Genomic DNA, 6,841 nt, shown 5'->3' on the forward strand with positions numbered 1-6,841 from the left:
TGTGGCCTGGGTAGGGGCGAGTTAGGGGACTCCTCAGGGCCAGGGGGGGCAAGCGAGCAGAACTGGGTGCGCACGGGATGGGGTGAGGGTGTCCGGGAGTCAGCGGGATTTGAACTCGTACCTCCGGGCGCTCAGCGGCTCACCGCCTTCACCTGCAGTGGGTGCCCGGGTGAGTCGGGGGCGGGAGGGGCGGACACGCGCTCCCCACGCCGCTCCGAGCCCCGCACATGTGCCCAGGCGTCTCTTTGGGCTTGTTTCTCTCGATTTTTGGAGACTGTGGTAGTTGATGCTGAACAGTAACAGTCTGGGCTGTTTGCCTGGAAACAGCTGTATCTTTGCTTTCCCACGACTTTTATGTTGCTGAAGCACGCTCAAGAACAGAAGTGGGGCTCTTCTGCAATGCAGCTTTAAAAAGTTCTTATACTCGACTCGTTGCCTTTTATTAATATATACTTTAAAAAATTATTACCACATTTATATTTTTGAGTGTGAAACCAAAATGAAACTCCATCTCATTGTTCTGTGTACAAATTGTTTTCCTACTTTTCATTTCCTCTGGCTATGTGCTTGCCCGGAAAGGAGCTGGGAGTTCAGTTTGCAGGGGTAAAGGCTTCCAGCTCTGGACTGTCCTTGATGTTCTGTTGTTCTTTCCTTTTTTCCTTCCCTTCAGACAGAATAAAGACCTCAGCTGTTCCGCACTGCAAAGCCATGTAGACAAAACCGCGGGAAGGTGGCGTTTCTAAACACATTTTGCAGCACCCTCTCCCCTCCCCAAATGTTTAAAATGATTTTGCTACTTGCTACATTTCCCACTGATTCTTTCACTGTTTCAAATCCTGATCTTGCTCTTAGATTTTTTTGTTTGTTTTTTTACTTCTCTTCTGGAAGAATGATACTAACTCCACTTCGCTGTATATAAATTATTAACTGTTACATGCCAGAATAAATTGGGAATATGCACACATGTCTCATCATCCAGTTTGACTTCTTGCTGGCAGTGCCTTCCTTGGGTATTGAAAGGACTAATGATTACACTAGCAGTTAACTTCAGATTGTTGCTCCTAGCCTAGCGTCTAGCTTCTCGCACTGAAGTCAGTTATTTAAACACTCTCCAGTGATGATGACAAACTACTTTCAAAAGAGGAGGCTCCAGAACACTTTATTTGGATGTAGAAATATTGACCAAAAATGTAACACTTCCAAGGAGAGATTGCTAAACCTGATGGCAATGAGAGAAAGTGTTCTACTTAGAAATATGAACCTATGTTTGGAATCAGATTTTAGAGTTTCTGATTTATAATATTAACAAAGTGAAGCTAATTATAAGAGCTAGCTGTTCAAAGAGACAGGACTAAGGAATGAGCAAGTCACTTATGGAAACTCCTGTTCCTACCTGGGGAATAAAACTCATTACTCTTGAATCGGGGATTTTTTTTTTTTTTACTTCCTTTTATTCTCTAAAGCCCAAGTACATTCCTGTCCACTAGCTTTGCTCTATCCCTCAAAGTATCACATAGTGTTTTAAGAGATTTGGCATGTGGACACCCTCTGATCACAAATTGACTTAACAGATATTATCATTACACTATATTTTTTTCCTGGCATCATTACAGAGAGATGCATATGACTTATGGGTATATAAGAAAATCCACTTTAAAAAATAATTGGTTAAACTTAAAATTGTCTCACTTTTCATGCCATCAATAACTATTTTTTTTCTTTTTTTCTTAACTCCTACCAAAATCAGCTGTTAGGTATACAAAAAAGTTGAAATAACCTCAATATTATCCCAAGCAAAATATCATTTAAAAATATATTTTTGAATGATAAGATGTTACAAGTCAATCAAACCCTAATTTAAAAGCTAACACAAATTATTCTTTGATTACCCGCTTCTTGGAGTATCTGAATCACACTTTACCTGCATTTGTATGCCAAAATGTCACCTACTATGTTCCAGGCACAAATTGTACTTATTTTTCACATGAAAGTATCTGATTGTACATTTGACCATATCTGCTCTGGTTATATTGTGTCCATTTACTAGTGGATGGATTTTCTAAGCTAGTGTTTTGTTTTTTTTTTTGTTTTTTTTTTTGCCATACCTACCCCAGTTCCCTTCCCCAACTTTTCTTTCTTAGGCAAGGAAGGAGGAACAGGGTGCAGGCCTGAGACAAAAATGTCCTCATAGTATTTTGATGGCAAGTGCCATGTTTCGCAGCCATGCAGTCATACTGAACTGCATGAATTGTTCCATCCACAGCCTCCAAATTACCCCCTCCAATGGGTCTGTGTGATGTTCCTTAACAAGTTATTTCTTGGGGTCAGAAATGTGAACTTTGCCCAAAGTGTGTTGATGCCTGCCTATCAATATTGGCATCTCCAGACCATGAGTCACCACTCCTGTGACTGAATGACTTAGAACTCAAAGGAGGTGAGATTTAATTCCCATGCGAGTAAGGACCACATTCGGTGGGGAAATGTAATTTAACTGAGAACACTTCTGATTTCTGAGTTAGTCCCAGTGACAGCAGCATGAGCCCAATATCTTGGGAGTGAGACTGGTGAAGATATAATCCAAATCATCATGCTTTTTACATAGAGAATTGGATCAGGGTAAAGAGAAGCATCTCTAATACCAATCAGACGAAATAATGCATATAAATTATGTGTGCGTAAGAGTGGTACTCTTACACAATTATTAATGGTGTATGTTAGTCACATCACACAGAAGAGGGTGGTTTAGGGACAAGAGGATCCCACCTTTTTTGTCTGCTTTGATTAAGCAAATGATTTTGGAGGGCTCCCCCGTGCCTCAGTTTCCCTAGTTGATCTGTGCCTGCTCCCAGGGCTCCATCCCTTCCTTCATTGTATACAAGCTCCCTAAGCAGTTCTTCATGCCATGCACTCTGTCAGGTGCTGGGCATACAACAGTGACTGGGACCCACTGTCTGCCCCCAGAAAGGTCACAGTCTTGAGAGAAATACTGAGAAAGAAACAGGCAAATACAACCTATGTTGGTAATTGCTACAATCAAGGTACTCCAAGGGCTGCAGAAGCACCTAACTCAGCTTTGGGGACCTCCAGGAAACTTCTGGAGGACATTCCATTTCTAAGTCTGAGAAAGAAATAGGAACTATAAATCCAACATGTTTTTTTATATGCACTGTTATAGGGCATCATACATGGGTGTGGTAATTCTACTTTGTCCTTTCACAGTCTAAGGGTCTTTGGCTTTAAAGATGACCCTAAAGTTCCCTCCTTTGAGATACCAAGATGTTATTGTTTCTGGTATCAGCAATCCTGATAGCTGAACTTTTGCCTCAGTTGGGTAGAGTGAGGATGAGGGCACGGTCTAGGTCAGGAGGGAGAACAGCGATAAGAAGCTCCTCCCTCCCAGCCAGCGAGGGCCCTGGGATTGGTGGTGTTTCCTTTCCGGAGGCTGCAGGCACACAGGGATGTTGGAGGGGTGCAGCTTGGTTGACTGATTCTAGGCAGGAGCGCCTTTAGGAGCTGGCCCAGAAAACCTACCCTCACTTGGGCAAGGACATGAGGGAATTCACAAAGCCCTACATTATTCATTAACAAGACTGTTGGCAAATTTCTCGGGGCTGGTAAGGACGGCCATAACTTGACAAGTTCAGTTATCTAGTTAAGAGCTGGTAAAGATTTTCCAGACAAATTGAACCCACAAGTGACTTTCTAAAACAAATGCTTTTAGCTATCAGAAGGGCCTCAAGAAAGGAATAAATGACGATTCTTGTTTTGATGAAGTACACAATGTGTCTTATAACAATTATTCCAGAAATTGGAAAATAATTAACCTCATTAAAATGTCTCTCAAGCAGATTTGATATTTTGAATTCTTGGGCTAGAGTAAGCAAAAGCAACAATAGAATGCTTAAAATAATATCACTAGACTCTATTGTTTTTCCTGCTATTATTAAACAAGCAGTAAAAAAATATCAGCTATAGAACAATACAAAAGACATATTCCTACCATTCTTACTCATACAATGAAAGGGGATGTAAACCAAAATATGTTTCAACTGTCAATTTCTTTTGAGGAGTTTCACACTAAGAATCACTCTGGGTTAATATTTTTATAGTCTGATACACAGTGAGCTAGGTCCATCCTGTGTTTCTTCTTCATTGTTCTCCTGGTCTTACTCCTGTAACACAAATATGTTCTAGTTTTCTTTCTATTTCTCTGTTCTTTTATTCCTCTTCCCAAACCTTCAGTGTAGGTATACCATGAGGGTAGGTCTCACCTGGCTTCTCTCTTTTCTCTACCCTCACTTCCCTGGGGGAGATCTACTTCCTTGATTCGGTACCTTCTGTGAGGTTGACTTCAAACCTTTTAAAAAAAATTCCAGTCTGGTATATTCCCATTCCCATGGAACATCTCACCTGAGCTGTCCTGATTTGATCGCAGACTTAGCAAATATGTCTAGAACTGAACTTATTTTATGCACAGATCACCTGTGCTTCCTAACTCTCCCATTTTGGTCATTGGCACCACTGATGTTTCCTGATGCTTGGCCTCCAGACCATGACTAAATCTGGAGACCTCACCCTTCCTTCTTTTTTATCCTCCATGTCACTCAGTCACCAGGTCAACCCTTCTTTGTACATGCTTCTTAGAGTCCCCCGCACCCCCACCCCACGCCTGCTTTCTCTTTCCATGGCTGTGACCCTGCTTGACCCATGGTTGTCTACTCGCCTTGTGCTAGGATTGCCACAACCCTCCTGACTCCTGCCCCTTCTTTCAGCCTTGAGTTCACTCCTGCCCATTCCTCATGTTGGTGTGAGGCTGTCTTCAGAGATCCTGTTTATGATCACATGATTCTACTGCTCAGGATCTGACAATGGCTGCCTACTATCTGACCATAGGTTTCCATCTCTTTGGCTGGGTGGGTTTTTGTTTTTTTAAATAAAGTCTTTAGTTTTTAGAGCAGTTTTAGGTTGAAAGCAAAATTGAGAGAAAGCTGTGTCTGCACAAGCATAGCCTCTCCCATTACCAACATCCCCCACCAGAGTGGTACATTTGTCACAATTGATGAACCTATATTGACACATCATCATCACCCAAAGTCCATAGTTTACATTAGAGTTCCCTCTTGGTGTTGAATATTTTATGGGTTTGAGCAAGTGTATAATGACCTGTACTCACCATTACAGAATCACACAGAGTATTTTCACTACTCTCAAACTCCTCTGTGCTCTGCCTATTCATTCTTCTCCACCCTGAACTTCTCACACCAGTGATCTTTTTACTGTCTCCATAGATTTGCCTTTTCCAGAATGTCTTATAGTTGGAATCATTCAGTATGTAGCCTTTTCAGATTGGCTTCTTTCCGATAGGCTTACATGCACAGTAATATGCATTTAAGGTTGCCCCATGTCTTTTCGTGGCTTGATAGCTCCTTTCTTTTTAGCCCTGAATAATAGCATTATCTGGTATACCACATTTTATCTATCCATTCACCTACTGTAGGGCATCTTAGTTGCTTACAAGTTTTGGAAATTTTGAACAAGGTTGCTATAAACATCCCTGTGTAGGTTTTTGTGTGGATATATATTTTCAGCTCTTTTGGATAAATACCAAAGCATATGATGGCTGGCTTGTAGGGTAAGAGTATATCTAGTTTTGCAAGAAACCGCCAAACTGTCTTTCAAAGTGGCTGTACTATTTTGCATTCCCGCCAGCAATGAATGAGAGTGTCTGTTGCTCCACATCCTACCCAGCATTTAGTGTTGTCAATGTGTTGGATTTTGACCATTCTAATAGGTGTGTAGTAGTACCTCTCATTGTTTTAATTTGGCTTGGTGCATACACTTCCCAATATAGACCCATGGACTTTACCTGGCCTTATTCTTCTCTTCTCCCCAACATGCAAGCTGGGTAATTGTCAAGAAGGACTAATCTCTGTGTTCCAATAATCTTATCGAGCCTCAGTCTCTAACCTATTAAATGAGGATAATACAGGGTCTATGGATACCTTCCAGTTGCTCAGTGCACAAGAAGCAAGTACACATTCAAGAAATGTTGGGGACATGGCTGGGATCACATGCCTGCTGGTTTGACACCTCTGACAACTATGAGATGCGAGGACATAGCTTCTTTTTAAAATGCCCCACTGTCTGGGGGAGTGCCTGACAATGGAGGGGAATCAGTAATTACTTGTCATTGGTTCTAATGTTTGTAGCTGTCATTCAGCCAGGACCCTGGGAGAGCCCTGTGGAGCTGTGTGCTGGCTCAAGTCGATTCTGTTACATTGCTGACCCCTGTGGCAGTTTGAAGGAACACAAGATAAGGAATGCCAAAGGAAGGTGTTTCCTCTCAATTTGAAATTTAGAGTAGATATTCCACCCCAGACTAAACACAACTTGGAAATATATACGATGCTGAACTCTTTATGTAAATAGTTTATTCCGTGGTTTTGTAATATTCCTGGCTTTGCTACTTTGGGTTTTTAATCTGAATGTTATAACAACATTTTATGTCATATGAGTTTTAAAGCTTGCTTGATTTGTGGTCAAGTAAAAGACAAATATAAAGTGTCTGAATCAGATATTAAAGCAATGTACTACTACCATGTGGGCCTTTGTTGATCTCTTCCTGATAAAGGAGAATTAATTATCCAGTCTCCTCATCTTTTATTGCTCTTGGAATCAATAGTACTTTGTTTATTACCAAATAAATGAGTGTACTGGTGGCATTTCTTTCTTATTCAGATGACAGCAAGAGAAACAATATTGGCTGTGAACTGGAAGAAGCCAGTTTGATGTTAGTTCCTAGTCTCATTTCACCAAATACACCAACAATTGAAGAAGCCAT

The sequence above is a fragment of the Myotis davidii genome, unplaced genomic scaffold (assembly GCF_000327345.1).
Source record: "Myotis davidii unplaced genomic scaffold, ASM32734v1 scaffold242, whole genome shotgun sequence".
Taxonomy (NCBI): Eukaryota; Metazoa; Chordata; class Mammalia; order Chiroptera; family Vespertilionidae; genus Myotis; species Myotis davidii.